Genomic DNA, 16372 nt, shown 5'->3' with positions numbered 1-16372 from the left:
TGGACCAACCAGTTCAAACATTTATTTTTCAGCTCTTCCCGGCCCTCCCTCTGGTCCACGTGCAGCAAGGTACTCCTGTTAAGATTGTTACATATGGGCAGGATGTGGGTGGAATGTCTATCAAAGGCTGTCTCTGCTGAGAAACAAGGACATTGGACAAGGATGGGGTCCACCCCACTATCACGCCTGTGTGGTTCGTTCAGACATGGCTAGTTAGACCATAATTGGGCACAATACCCAGGATCACACATTACGGTGGTCAAGGTCATCAGAAGCTGGATTAACCTTTTGGTTGAGAGTATTGCCCTTGGTACGCTCCAGGGCTGCACCAATTGACTGTAATACTGGCTCTGCTGTAATTTGACAGTATCAAGCCCCTTTTCAATAGCTTCTAGCCATGCTAATATGGGGGACAACTCTATTAGCACAAAGTCTTTGTACAGTATTCTCTTGGCAGAGGCTAGTAGGCTCCAAAAGATCTGAGTCTACCAAGGGGTTCTCTGAGGGTGAAGATGACTGAGGCAAATGATGCTCCCTAAACCATTTAGCGACTCTTGAAGACTGGGAGGTTTCTTTGGGGCACGCCCCTGCTGCAACAGAAGTAGATGATAAACACTCAGAGCTAGCTTGGCTTCCGCCCAAACCAGTTGAGTCAGCTAACATTGTAGTGCAAGTGGGATTATGCGGTAATGTACCATCAGAGTCCGAGCAAAGCCAGCCCCCAGCAACAATCTCCTTTTGTTTAGTGTGATTTCTCTGGAGATGATCCCCATTGCCCTCTGCAATATGATGTCAATGCTAGTTCTTTTGAGGGGGAGCATGATGATGGAGCCTCCTAGCGCTTTCTTTTTGCCCATTATGCCTGTTATGCTTTATGATGTCTGGGGTTCCTTCATGCAGCGGGAGGAGTCGCAATGGGTGGGAACCCTCATCCTCCGATCAGTTGGCCAGAGTTAGCTGAAGTGGCTGGGCAATCCACCCCTCCCAACATCCCCCATACAAAATCTGGGAATGTGGCTGGATAAATCGCTGTCCATGGACAAACAGGCCAACGAGCTTGCTGCCATTTGTTTCAAGGTTCTTAGAACCCTTCATAAAATCCTGAATATTATTCCAATTTCATGTCAAAGAGCAGTAGTCCAATCTTTGATTCTTGTGTGGCTGGACTACGGCAACTTATTGTATCTTCTTACCCCAAAATATGTTGTCAAAAGGCTGCAGGTCATGCAAAACGCTGCGGCCAGAACTCTGCTTAAGCTACTAAAATCTGCCTCAGTAAAGGCTGCCATGGCCTCTGTTCACTGGCTCCCTATTGATTCCAGAATAAAATTTAAAGCATTATCCCTGGCTTACGGAGTGCTAAATTCTAAAGGCCCTCTGAAGATTAGGTCAGTACTAGTGCCCACCGCGGGCCACCTTTTGAAGGTTCCCAGAATTCGTAGAGCCAGATGGGGGGGAAAGATCATTTGTGTACTTCGTGCCCAAACTTTGGAACTGGTAGAGTAGGTGTTTTAGTAAAAATATTATTGAATATTCATGCATTCTGAGTATCAGATTTGCGTAGAAAATATATTAACCTAGAGAAAATAATGCACACAATTGCAAATGTGTCCACGTGAGTGGCCTTCAATGTTCACGAAGTATACTTATTATTGGCTTATTAATATGAAACATGGAGCTTATGTTTGATTAATGTAGTAATACATCATATTGAGGGTTATGTATTATGTATTAGCTTTAATAATTGTAGGCCTTAATTTAGCGGAGGTCCTGGCCTAGTTGATTGGCCCCATGTCAAGCTGTATTTCTAAACTGATTAATAAAATGTTTGCTTAGAGAATTCAATTGTGATTTTCCACTGTACTGTCCCAATGTGCTTGTAGCTAAGAGTCTTTCTCATGAGAACCGCTTGATAGAAGATGCTGTTCTTGGTAAATGGAACGTTGTAAACGTAATGTGTGTAAGACTGACTTTCTCAGGAGAAGAACAATAGAGACACTGACTGGAGTATAAAATGCAACAATATTGTTACCTGATGAGCGGGATGAGGAGGACATTACAAGAGGAGCCAATCAGCAACATGTGAACGGAGTACTAGTAGAAGTTATAGATTTGATGTTTTAATTTTATTTGACAAAGTGTGAACATGCGATCCCTTGACTTGGGAATTAGTTTTAGGAAATCTAACTTAGCCAAACTGCCCTGAGAAGAAATAAGCATTTGCCACTTGCCATTCGCCATTCTCCCCATTCTGCTTGAGGGTTTTACCTCTATTCTTTTGAATTGCTTAAAGACTTTGCGTTTTCTGAACTTTGATGCTGAATCCGAATGCCTGATGACCGGTAAAATATGGCGACCACGCGCTGAGGGGAGAAACCGGCAGTTATAGAATAAGCGCACGACGCGAGGCGCGAGTGTACAATGCGGCTTCAAACCGACTATGCTGAAAGTAAACTCTTAGAAAGCAGGCATAAATGCGAGAAATACAGCGGCACCATAAACACGTTGCAAGTTACAGTAACAGTATGACATAAACGTAGTGAAAAATAATACTTATCATGACTGCGAGCAGCAAGGAAAGAGGGCTGTTCTCAGTCAAGATAGGTTTTATTAGGGTTGCTTGACAGTGATTGGTGCATTGCTTTAACTACCTTTTGTTTGCCATTGGCTACTTTTGTTCGCCTTATGGGATCGGTAGTTTTATTCTTGACTGCAGCTGCTATTTGAAATAAAGAAAAGACAAAAGCATAATAGGAGCCTTCGGTCTTGCCATAAAATTAAGTTGTTTCCAGCGATTACACAAGACACTGAGAAAGAAGGAAGGAAAGATACTAGAAAGAACAATAGAAGCCTGTCCGAAAATAGGGAGGCTAGAAAGTCTTCAAAAGTGGAGGACGAATCAGATGATGATGAATTCATTTTACAGCAATTAAGAAATCGTCCACCGCCATATGCAGCACATGAGAGTGATCCGAGCACCACTGCTGATCCTTCAGCTCTGACACAGGTTAATGGGACAGCGAGTCAGGAGCAGGTTAATACTAGCCTGACACAGAGTACGATGCAGAGTAGTTTTAACGCGCCTACTACTCCAGTGGTACAAAATCAGGTGCAACCGCCACAAGTCCAGAGAATGTACCCTGATGTACCCATTATGGAAACAGCTACAAACTTAATGGTGCCTATGGAACAGGTTTTCCCGAGACCGATGTTGATTAAGACCGAACCAACTCCACTTTTACTGCCCCAGGTGCAGTCACGAGTTATGCAGAGATTCACTCCAGTAACAGGGACACAGTCAGATATGTCTTCAATGAGGAATCAGAACATGGTAGTTACTCTCCCACAGAGCTTAAGTACCAGACCAACCCCAGATGCTATATCGTTACCTATTACTGTTGGTCCGGCCGTACCCTTATTTGGACATAAGAAACCCAGTATATGTGAACAGGGTGCAATGACACAGAATGCAATGGGGGGAGGACATAACAAAAATACTAGTGTAGTCTCTCCTGTGGGACAGACTTTTGACGGATCGAGATCACTGCTAGACCTTAGTCCATTCGGAGTACTTCCAGATACTATGGTAGGGTCAAACATTAGCCAGAGCTTCAAATTAGTGACACCGCAGACCCCGGATGTAGTTGCACAGCAGGTACCACCGGTACAGGCCAGCAACATTTTGTTGCAAGGTTTAACAGCTGAGCAGTTGACTGAATGCTTAGACAAGCTGAATACCCTCGCAGAGTGCTCCTAAGGGAAAGTAATGTTTGAATTATGCTAGGCTAAGCATTGAAGCGGGTGAACTCATTGAGGGAACTATGGGGGTGATTCTAAGTCTGGCGGGCGGCGGAGGCCGCCCGCCAGACTTCCCCCACCAAAATACCGCTCCGCGGTCGAAAGACCGCTGAGGGTATTTTGGGATTTGCCCTGGGCTGGCGGGCGACCGCCAAAAGGCCGCCCGCCAGCCCAGGGCAAATCAACCTTCCCACGATGACGCCGGCTCAGAATTGAGCCGGCGGAGTGGGAAGGTGCGACGGGTGCACTGGCACCCGTCGCGTATTTCAGTGTCTGCAAAGCAGACACTGAAATACAAAGTGGGGCCCTCTTACGGGGGCCCCTGCAGTGCCCATGCCATTGGCATGGGCACTGCAGGGGCCCCCAGGGGCCCACCAGGGGCCCGCCAGGAACAGGATGGCGGTAGGGGGTGTCAGAATCCCCATGGCGGCGGAGCGCGCTCCGCCGCCATGGAGGATTCACAGGGGCAGCGGAAAACCGGCGGGAGACCGCCGGTTTTCCTTGTCTGACCGCGGCCGAACCGCCACGGTCAGAATGCCCTGCGGGGCACCGCCGGTCTGTCGGCGGTGCTCCCGCCGACCCTGGCCCCGGCGGTCTCTGACCGCCGGGGTCAGAATGACCCCCTATGTGTGTGAACAGGTTAGAATCCTACACAGAAGCAGAGTTGATATATCATTGCCTGAAGATTACAAGGGAAGTGAGCAAAGTGCATCAGAAGCTAGCAGACCTGGCAGAGAAGTACGGCATAGAAATAGAGAAAACAAAGCACTTGAAAAGGAGTTACAGATTAGGTTTCGAGACTAAAGATTTTGAGCACAAGATCTGCCAGAATGAAGACACACCTTAGGGAGTTACTTCAAAGTGCCCAGACTTGGGGAGCATTAGACAAGTGGGAAGGCAGATGGGTAATGAAAAGGGATAAGAGAAAAAGGGATTCTGTGGAGCTGACTGCAAATGTGCAGCAAGACCAAGATCCAGTGAAAATTTTACCAGAGAGAGAGATTCCAGGAGGGAATTTTGTTCATGTCCTGTGGACCAGAAGTGACATTTTATCATTTACAAATGATTATCCAAAGTTGAGAGAGAAGCCAGTAGAGTGGTATCAGCAGACAGACAGGTTTGTGAAACTTGCACAGTGCCTGTGGGAGGACTTGAACACCTTTTTAGAGATAGGGGTTCCAGACAATCTATGGATAGAGTGTAAGAGGAGTATAGACTGGCCAACAAAAGAACCAGAGAGAGATAAAACTACAGGCGCACCATCTCCCGAGGTAATTAAATATTACTATAAGGTAATTTAATTTTTAAAAACAAGAATTTTGCCCAAGAACATTTATTGGCAGAGAATTGACAGGATACATGTGTATTATGAGAGATTGTTACAGGTGTTCAAGCATTACAGTGGTACAGAGACAATTGAGGCGAAGGACATGATTAATTTTGTGTTCAGATTTGTGGAAGGATTGAGACCTGAAATTAGCCAGATGATTAAGAGTCATTTGATCTGCTGGCAAGCAAAGCCGATTGATGTGGTGTTGCCGTATGCAAAGTAATGTAGTGGTGAAATTGAATTGAAGCAGAGAAAGCTGAAAGAGAAGGCGATGGTGATGCAGATTAAAGCTGCACAGACAGGCATGCAGAGAAATTTTCTACAAGAGCTACTACAGCATCAGCAGGGAAACATGGTATTTCAGTCTCAGATGAAAGGTCGAGGTCGCAGAGGTAATGTGAATCGCGGTCCAGAATAGGGTACTCTGTTGGTTCAGAATGATATGCAGGGAATGAAGAAATTGTTGCCTTTTCAAGGTTGCGGAGCCATTGGACAATGGAAACAGGAGTGTCCGATGATGGTGCAGGAAGGTGTTGTTCAGCAAAGTAATGATGTCAATTTGTTCCAGAATATGAGAGGATCGAGGACTAGAGGTCCTAGTCCAAATTTTCACAGTAATGTGAATCAAATGCAGAATTTTCAACCAATGCAGCAGGTGCACATGCCACGTGTTCAAATGATCTAGTTGCAGCCGATGCAGCAGCAGGTTCCCATGGTACCTAGACAGCAAATTCAAATACCTCAAGCCCCAATGGAACAGCAGCAAATGATGCTTTCTGAACAGGTCAGAGGCTTAACCACAGTAATAACACAATACACCAATTCCCGTTATACAGTGAGAATGGAATAAATGATGATTGGGGGAGTGAAAGTTCAGATGAGGAGCCATGTGCGCTTGCAACCTCCTTAGAAGTAGATCAGAGAGGTCCCTACGTGAAGGGAAAAGTCATGGGTCACAGAGTCTCATTCTTGTTTGACACGGGAGCTACACTTTCTACAGTAAGATCAGTTGAGGTTCTGAATTTGTCCCTTTCAGGTAAAACAGTTCAGATTGTAAGGGCAGCGAATCCGTTTGACCAACCCGATTACAGACCCAGTTCAGGTTAAAATTGGCAACTTTCAGGTATTGCACAAATTCATACTCTGTGATTCAAGTCTAGTATCCCTAATGGGAGGGGACGTGCTGTGTAAAATGAAATGCTCGATTACTTGTTCAAATGATGGAATAGAGATTCAAACGAATAATGATGATGACTAAGCCCCAGAGACAGAATGTGAGACAACAAATGAGGAATACCCTCTGATTGAATTTTTCCCAGTGTTCACAGTGAAGGAGCTTCATCCTGATTTACAGGGAACGGTTAAAGATAAAGTGTGGGTTTGACAGGGAAAGAGATAGGTCTGATAAAGGGAGTTGAGCCAGTTGAAGTTACTGTGAAGCCGAATGCAGTTTTCCTCAAATTCCCCAGTACCACATGCCACAAGGTGTCCTTATGAAGTACGTCCAAATAATTGCAGACTTTGTGAAACAAGGGGTCTTGAAGGAAGTATTGAGCAGTCCATGTAATTCACCGATAATGGGTTTGAAAAAGCCTTGTGGGAAAGTTCGAACTATCCAGGATTTGAGAAAGATAAATGACATTGTGGTCAAATGTTGTCCCACGGTGCCAAATCCAGCTGTGATAATGTTTCAGATTCCATGAGATGCTGAATGGTTCACTGTCACGGATTTGTCGCAAGCCTTTTTTTCTGTGTCTCTTCATGAGGACAGATAATTTCTCTTTTGTTTCAAATTTTTGGACCAAGTTTATTGTTGGTGCAGAATTTCTCAGGGGTTTTCAGAGTTGCCTTCCATATTCAATCAGATCTTGCAAAAGAATTTGGAGTCGTTAAAGTTGCCTTTGCAATCGGCCTTAGTACAGTACATTGATGACTTGCTGATTGCTTCAAAACAAGGGATGAGTGCAAGAATGACACAATTGCCTTACTGAACCATTTGGGAAAGAATGGTCATAAGTGTCTCCGCTTAAATTGCAATACTGTCAGAAAGAAGTGAAATACTTGGGTCACCAGATTGAGAAGGGGTCGAGAAAGATATCCAGAGAATGGGTTACAACCATATTTCAAATAAATCCGCCGACCACACAGAGTTGTCAGGATGTTTCTAGGAATGGTATGTTACTGCCGCCAATGGATTCCCAATATTTCAGTCATTTCGAGACCACTGCAGAAGCTGACTCACAAGGAAGTCACTGATCCCATAGTGTTAGACCAGGTTGGAATGAAAGCGTTGACTGAATTGAGAGAGAGTCTTTGTAAAGCTCCAGCTTTGGGTATGCCTGACTACACGAAACCTTTCACATTGTTTTTTCATGGGCGTGATGCATGTTCTTTGTGTGCCTTAACACAGGTCCATGGAGGTTTAAACCGCCTAGTAGCATATTTTTCTGCTACTTTGGACCCAGTTGCAGCAGCCTTACCAAGTTGTTTGCGTGCAGTTGCAGCGGTTGGACAGAGCCTTACACAGTGTGAGGGCATTGTGATGGGATATCCTTTGACTACAATGGTCCCTCACTCTATTGAGATCCTACTTACAAAGACGAAAATCCAATATTTGACTGGTGCAAGGTTGGCCAGACATGAAATGAGTATTCTATGGTCACCAAATGTGTCACTGAAAAGATGTACAGTGCTGAACCCGGCAACCTTACTTCCTAATAAGAATGTTGAAATTGAAAAATTGGAAGACGTTGAGCATGATTGTCTTGAAGTAACTGACTTGTGCACAAAACCAAGAACTAACATTAGAGGTACTCGATTGGAAGAGAATGACCAACTTATCGTTGTTGATGGTTCTTGTCTAAGAGACAATACAGGGACACTGAGAGCAGGATATGCCGTGTGCCCAATTACTTGTATCCAGAAAGCTTCTTGGCTTCAAGGAGTATATTCTGCCCAAGTAGCGGAACTGGTAGCCCTTACTAGAGCGTGCCATGTTTCTGCTCAGCTAAAAGTTACCATCTATATAGCCAGCATGGATTTGGAATAGTCTATGATTTTGGCCAGTTGTGGCCACAGATGGGTTTCATGACCTCTTCTGGTTCACCTGTGAGAAATGGTGAGAGAATTAAAGATCTGTTACATGGTATTCAAATGCGTGAAAAGATTGCTGTGGTGAAATGCAGTACACAGCTTAAGTCACAAGACTTTGGGGGTCATTTTGACCTTGGTGGTCTTTTTTAAAGACTGCCGAGGGACTGCCGTGCGGAAGACCGCCAGTGGTGGCGGTTTTCCGGTCGGCCTATTATGACTGTTGGCAGCTCTCTGTCCTTTTATGGACAGAGAGCCGCCAACAGCCATACTGGCAGGAGGTGGGGAAGTGGAGGTAGCTCCACCTCCACTGCCACGCCAACAGAACACCGCCCAGCGAATCACGTCCTGTGATTCGCCGTGGCGGTGTTCTGTTGGCGGTGTGGTGTCGGCGGAGCTGCCCCCATGGCTCCCGTCCCCGCCCGGAGGATCGTCGGACCAGGTAAGTCGATCGTCCGTGAGGGGAGGGGGGTGGGTGGGTGTTGGGTGTTTTGTGGGTGCATGGGGGTGTGCGTGTGTGTATGTAGAGGGGGTGTGTGAGTGTGTGTATGCCTGCAGGGGTGTTGTGTGTATGGGAATGAGTGTGTGTATGTCTGTGGGTATGTCTGTATGGATGTGTGCATGTATGTTTGAATGTGGGTGTGCGTGTATGACTCTGTGTGTGGATGTAGGCATGTATGTTGGCGTGTGTGCGTGTAAGTATGTAGGTGGTGCCTGCGTGCGTGTTGTGTGGGTATGGGTGAAGTGATGTTGGGGGTCGGGTGGGGAGGGGTGCCCTGCCACCTTTGGGGTGTGGCGGGGTGGTAGGGGAGGGAGTCAGGGTGGGGGTGGGGGTTGGGGGAGATCCCTATCAGTGCCAGGGAAGGAATTCCCTGGCCCTGATAGTGCTTACCGCCATGGATTTCATGGCGGTTCAAACCGCTGGAAATCCACGGCGGTAAGCCGGGTCCAAATACCGCCGGCAGTATAGTGACGGCTGCCGAGCCCGGCAGTCGTCTCCGCCCTGACGGGCGCAACGGAGAACTGGCGGATGACCATGGCGGTAACCGCCATGGTCATAATTCCACAAAGTAAGACCGCCAGCCTGTTGGCGGTCTTACCGCCGGTTCTCCGCCTTCCGCCAGGGTCATAATGACCCCCTTTGTGTCATTGGGAAATAGATATGCGGATCAAGTCGCAAGGTTTTGCGCAATGAACTGCACATCGTTCAAGGATAATTGGAAATTGTTACCTGAAGAAGATGAAACATCTCCAAGTTTTGCATTGAAGGTAATTGATACCTTGATGTTACAGAATATTGTTGACAGGGAGAAGAAACGTTCCTGGAGCAAAATTAGATGTGTACAGCAACAAGATGAACTCTGGGTTTCAGAACAGGGTCAATTGGTTTTGCCGAATAGTCTGTTGTCTCAAATGGCTAGGTATTATCATGGTCAAGCACATGTTGGGAGGGATGCCATGATTCGGTTGTTCAAGCACGATTGGTGCAACCCAAGGTTTAGATAGGTTGCTGAAGCAGTTTGCCATCATTGCCAGTAAATGAACGTGGGGAAAGGGACAATGGTTAATTAGAGCCACATTGGAAGAGCAGGAGGTCTGTTCAGCAGAATGCAGATGGGCCGGTGACTGAGTTGTGGTCAAGAAACACGTGAGGAAACGTGAGCCTCGTTGAAAAGGACCTTTTCAGGTAGTTCTGACAACTACCGCAGCTGTGAAGTGCGCTGGGATTCCAAACTGGATCCATGGCAGTCACACGAATAAAGTGATATGCCCGGCTGATGAAGAAATAGAGTTGTTGAAAGTACCAACAAAAGTTAAGCAAGTCTCAGGGCCGGAAGAAGAACAAAGAGAAACTGAGACCAGATCTGAGCCCCTTGGGGATGGTTCAGTCACTCCAGTGCGAGACGAAGGAGAAGACCTCCAGGAGGGGGATGGAGAGCCTACCTCAATTGAAGCAGCAGGAGAGCCTAGTGAAAGGAGGGCTTTCCCAGAAGCAGATGATTTTGAGAGACAAACAGAACAATTCCCAGACCCTGAGTGGAAAGGAGTTGAGGTGGATCGAAGTCACTGTGATCTGACTCTTCCTCAACCAATTGCAGGTCTGTCAAAAGAAGATACCATATAACAAGGAGAAGTTTCAAGTTCAACACTGAAAAGAACATTAACCAAGGGTCCATTGAAAGGAGAAAAGTGGCCGGAGTCACAAGCAAAGAAAAAGGAAGAGAATGTCGAAACAATCAAAGAAGAAGTTGATACAACAAGGAGAGAAGATCTAAGTGAATGAGAATTGATTGGTGATCCAAAGTTGAAGAGAAAGAGAACAGCAAGTCAAAGATACACAGGTCCTGAATGGGCGTATGCAACTACAAATGAATGGCAGAAGTAAGTTTTCTCTTTTTGTTTTGATAGAGACATTCCAGGCCAATATTTTGGCACTTGAAGGAAGCTGATGAACTGAACTGTTAAAAGAAGTTGAGGAAAGTTTTAGAAAGAGACTGTTGAAAGTAACTGGAAAAGACTTTGATAACATGATTAACCCTTTTGAAACCTGATTTTAACAAGTTGTTTACCGATTTTTGACAAGGGATCCTGGAAGAAAGACTGAAAGCTGTAAATAACTGCTGAAAGAAGATTTGTTTTTGATTTGCTGCAGTTTTTTCTAAATTTTCCCTTCTACTTTCTGATTCTTTACAGATCATGAATAGCATTAACCAGCAGGGTAGGAAAAATAGGTGTTGTAAATACATGAGTATTGGGTTGGCAATTGTGTGTGTGTGTGATATTGTCTGTGGTATTGATTGTGGGTATGACTATTCTTGATAAGAGCAAAGCCAACCATACTTTTGCTTTTGGGACAACTACTGCACTAACGGCAATAAAGAAGTTTAGGTTAGAAGAGAAGTATTTGCAGGAGGGTACTAATGCCCAAGGGGAACTTTCTTCTAATGTCTTCTATCACTTGCTCAGTAAGTATGTTGAGACAATGGATGCGAGGAATTGTTATGTGTGTACGCAGATTCCTTCATCAGTTGAAGAAGAAGTTACTTATCATAGTTTGCCTCTAACATATGGAATAAGTTGTAGTCTGCTACTAACAAGATTCTACAACCAGGAATACATCCAGTATTTCTACTCCAATTATGAAATGGTGTTTTCGTTTGTATCTATAATTAGGTATCTGAGTAGGGTAGCTAGGGATAATGACATGGTATTAGTTAGAGGTTTCTTTGAACCTACATTGACATTTGGTACGGCTTATGCTCACAGAAACAATCTGACATGCTTGCTTATACCTTTAGAGAAGAGATTTTAAGATCATACAGATGACAGGAGAAAAGCATTGAAGGGAAAGTTAGAAAAAGGCTTAGAGAAAAGGACTTATAAGAATGATTATGCTTGTAGTAAAATTAAAACACAATGGAAATTAGCTCTAGATGCGCAACACATAGGGAAACTTTGTATATATAGGCCTAAATCACGCACTGACACTTTATTTGTGGGAACGAGTGAATGTAGGCATGTGTTTTTGTTTCAGAGTAAATGGACATTTATGTTAAATGGACAGGATCCAGCGATTCCTGGGATATATTACATCTGTGGTCCTAATGCTTATTGCCATCTTTCAAAAGGATGGTATGGGACATTATTTGGGGATGGGTTTCCCAAAGGTTTTTTAAATGGATGGCTTGAAGAAGTTTCCAAAAGTGACTGAATTACATCTTATGAGACAGAGGAGAGAGTTTTCTTCTGGTATAGTGGGAGATATATTTGGAGCAATAATTCCTTCAGTGGGGGTTGTTCTGAATTCGATAAAGATTCAAAAGATTTTTTCAGGAGCCATACTCCTGATAGATACTGAATTAGCTGCTAAAAGAGCTATGACTCTTCAAAATCGCCTTGCTTTAGACATTCTTTTAGCGAAGGATGTCGGAGTTTGTAGAATGCTTAATTCTAGGCATTGTTGTTCGTTCATTCCTGATAACAGTAAAGAAATTAGAGGCTTACTTACTAACCTGACTAATGAAAGTGCTAATTTAAAAGAATCAATAGATCAAGGTGTTTGGGAGAAAGGTGGTAAAGGTTTTGCTTCAGTGGGATATTGGATCAGCAACATTTGGAATGGGATCAGATTGAAAATTTTACAGGGGATATTAATTGTAATAGTTTGTCTAATTGGAATATGCGGAATATGTAAATTGTGTAAAAGGATTAAATTGAAGAAGTCAAAGAATGATCAAAGGAGAGAAGAAAAGAAAAGGGAAAAGTTGTTTAGGGAAAATTCGAAAAGGGAACAAAAGTATGAAGGGATTGAATTGACAGAATTTTAGCAGAAGCAAAAATTTGTGAATGATAGTTTAGTGTGATGACATATTTAGTCATCAGAAGACGGATTGATAGAGGAGGTGTTTTAGTAAAAATATTAATGAATATTCATGTATTCTGAGTATTGGATTTGCGTAGAAAATGTATCAACCTATAGAAAATAATGCACGCATTTGAAAATATGTCCAAGTGAGTGGCCGCCAATGTTCAGAATGTATACTTATTAATGGCTTATTATTATGATACACAGAGCTTATGTTTGATTAATGTAGTAATACATCATCACAATCTGAGGAGAGATGATCCTTGGGGGTACTCCACAAATGAAGTTCTTGGCTTTTGACGTATAGGGTGGCATGCTGCCTTTTTGTGTTCTTCCTTGAGGAAGAAGCAGATCCAATTGAGTGTGGGTCATTGGATGCCTATTTCATGTAGACTTCTGATCAGGGTGGAGTGGGAGACTGTGTTGACGGCTGCTGAGAGGTTGAGCAGATTTACGGCTGGCGTTACTTCTCGGTCGAGGATCATCCTGAGGTTGTTAGTCGTGGCAATGAGGGCATTATGGATGCTGTGTTTGGGTCTGACGCCTGATTGCATGGTGTCTAGAAGCTGGGGTGGGTAGAGGTACTGGCAAAATTGCTTGTTGATGGCCTTCTCCAGGACTTGGCTGAGTAGGGTAGTAGGGAGCTTGCAAGTTGGGTGGGGTCTGCCATAGGGTTCTTTAGAAGTACATTGACTGCTATGTGTTTCAGGCCTCTGGGAATTTCACAGTGGTGATGGGGGGTGCAGGATGCGGATAATACGTAGCCAAATGGGTAAGTGCCCATGTTGTCGATGTAGAAAGGGCAGGGGTCTGTTGGTGCCCCGGATTGTATGATCCCCATGATGTTGGCTGTCTCTTCCATGGTGATTGCTTACCATGCAGTCAGGGTGTTTTTGATGTCATAGGTCATTTGTGGGTAGGCTGGAGGTGAGGCTGCAGAGGTTTGGTTGACGGTTAAAATTGTTGTAGGTAGCTTTAATCTTGCTGCTGAAGTACTTTGAAAGGTTATTGCATAGTTCTTGCGAGGGGGTGATGCTATTTGTAATGGAAGCTGGTGTAGTGAAGTCTTTGATAATGTTGTGGTCTTTACAGCTACTGGAGGTGTTACCTATGTGATCTGCTAGGGCCTTTTTCTTGGTTTCTCTGATCTACTGGTGGTAGCATCTGAGTGCTGTTTTGTAAGTGTCCTTGTCAGTTTCTTTGTGGTTTGTTCTCCATCTTCTTTCTAGTTGTTTGGTTGAGCGCAGTTCCTCAATGTAGCAACTGGTCTTCTTCTGGGTTCTCTTTTGGTTGTTGCATTTGCAGGGTGCCACGGAATCCCTGCATTCTGTGATTCACTCCTCAATCTGATTGATATCACTGTTTATGTTGCTGGTGAGGTTGGACTGGTTTAAGCACTTGGTGTGAGACCAATGAGATTTCAAGATGCTGCCCCAGCTGTGTCTGGCAAGGCTGCTGGTGGTGGGTTTTATTTGGCGAGTGATATTGATTTTTAAGTGGACGATGGTGTGATTGTTCCAGGAGAGTCATGGTTGTGGTGATTTTGGTGGAACTGTAGGTGGTGAAGATGGGGTTGAGGGTATGTATAGCTGAGTGTGTAGGTCCGGTTACGGATTATGTCAGTCCGCGGTTCCCTGTGTTTTTGAGGAGAGTGATGAAGTTAAGGTTGTTCCAGTCTTCCATGAGAAAGTTGAGGTATCCTTGTAGGAAGTAGGCTTTTGAGCAGATGGTGAGGAGAGCGATGAAATCCACAGTGTTGTCAGTGAAAGTAGTTTGTTGTCCAGGAAGTCAGTAGATGAGTGTTCCGTTCAGTGTGTAAGTTGCTGAGATTCGTAGTTGGAAATCTAGTTATTCCGTAAAGGGGGTCACATCTATGTTTGTAGTGCAGTTGATGGTTTCCTTGAAGATTATCGCAAATCCTCCTCCTGGTTTATGTTAACGGTCTGGTTTGCGATCTTGTGCCGGGTGCCGGCTTGATCGTCAGCCACATTTCAGTAATGCAGAGGATGTCCATGGCATAATTGTACAGGATATCCCAGATTTCCATGGCATGTTAGCTGAGTGAGATGGTGTTAAGAAGCAAACATGATAGCCTAGCTTGGAGGATATGTTTGCTCGTGTGAGCAATGTGCGTGCTGTAAGTAGGTTGGGTGAGTGTGGGTGTGTTGTGCTGTGCAGCAGTAGTGTGGGGATGGCATCTCGGGTTGAGTGCCTGCAGGAATGCTGCATAGTAGCGTAGAGCAATGGAGAACCAGTGATTTTGGAACTGGGCATGGTCCAGGCGTGGTCCTGATACAGACAGGCCAGCTTATCTTTGGAGTTCCAATGGTATACTGCTGCGAGCCTGCCACTAAGTAGGTCCTGGGAGGGGAGAATAGCATTGGGGAGATGCTTAGCGGGATCCAAGGAAGGAACGGAGACATATGAAGAAACAAGTAAGAAGCGGGGAAAGCAGAGAGGGGGCACTATCAGATGGGAAGTGGGAAACAGAGCACAGGAAGGGGGCACCACAAGATTGCAAAGAACTATGGGTGAAAGTACAAATGAGCAAAAATAGGAAAAGAGCATAAAGGCACAAGGCAAAAGGGCAATGAGTGAAAAAGCCACAAAAATGCAAAGAGGGAAAAAGCAAAGGGAGAGAGGCAAAAGAGTGCATAGAGTGAATGGCAAAAAAGAAAACAGTGAGAGGCAGAAGAGCAAAGAGTGAAGAGGCACAAAAGAGCTAAGGGTGAAAAGAACAAAAACGACACAAAGACAACGGGACAGTGATTGGAAAAGAGTGAGAGTCACAAAAGCGAACAGAGCAAAGAGTGAAAGGGAGAAGATCAAAACATGATGGCAAAAAAGAGTGAAAAGGAGTGAAAGACAAAAAGAGCAAGAGGTTGAAGTCATGGGTGCCCAACAGAGGGAGAGGAAGAGCAGGAGAAGAGGTGGGAGCTGCTGCTCAGGAGCCGGGTCCAGGAGGGCCAAGACCAGTTGGAAGACTAGTCCATGGTAAGTCCAGAGAGAGCTGGGCCTGGGCACTTGCTTTATGGCTGGTCCACTCTGTGACTGCCATTTAATGGGTCTTGGGAGGGAGGAGGAGCAGAGGTGTGGTGGGCGGAGCTTATTGGGAGCACAGGAAAGAGCAGCGGTGTGGGGAAAAAAAAGTAAGGAGCGAGGGAGGAAACAAGGGGCAGGAGGCGGGAAATGGAGTGCAGGAAGGAGGCACCAAGAGATGGCAAAGATTTAGGTAGAAGGGAAAAGGGAAAAGAGTGAAAAAGGCACAAAAGGGAAAATACCAAGAGTGTAAATTAGCAAAGAATGAGAAGTAAAAGAGCAAGAATGAATGGCAAAAGAGCAAATAGTAAGAGGCAGAAGAGCAAAGAGTGAAGAGTGAAAAAGCACAAAAGAGCTAAGGCCAAAAAGAGCAATAGAGCAAAAACAGCCCAAAGGCAAAAAGGCAACGAGTGATAAAGAGTGAAAGAGTCACAAAAGTGAAGAGACCAAGGAGTGAAAGGCACAAGTTCAAAAAGTGAGAGGCAAAAGAGTGAAAACCAAAAAGAGCTAGAGGCGGAAGGCACATAGGCCCAAGTAGGAGAAAGTGAACGTGCGTGTGGGAGTAGGAGAAGAGGCGGAGCCTCGGGTCCAGGAGCCAGGTCAGCGAGGGCTCAGACTGGTCGGAGTACTGGTCCAAGGTAACTGCAGGAAGAACAGGGATTGGGCACCTGCTACTTGGTTTAACGTGTAAAGCTCATGTTCCAGTTTCATGTTTTGATGACATTGTCACAAGACTTAAAAGATCGGGT

At 44.9% G+C, this 16372-nt stretch overlaps 1 protein-coding gene across 1 annotated transcript in view; it reads left to right on the top strand.

Moving 5' to 3' along the window:
- LOC138259698 (phospholipid-transporting ATPase IK-like) overlaps positions 1-16372 on the top strand; it is a 592788-nt gene that overhangs the window by 514011 nt on the left and 62405 nt on the right. The gene's annotated exons all lie outside the window — the stretch shown is intronic.

This window comes from Pleurodeles waltl, chromosome 9 (genome assembly GCF_031143425.1).
Source record: "Pleurodeles waltl isolate 20211129_DDA chromosome 9, aPleWal1.hap1.20221129, whole genome shotgun sequence".
Classification (NCBI taxonomy): Eukaryota; Metazoa; Chordata; class Amphibia; order Caudata; family Salamandridae; genus Pleurodeles; species Pleurodeles waltl.
This window is presented reverse-complemented; position numbering and strand designations above follow the sequence as displayed.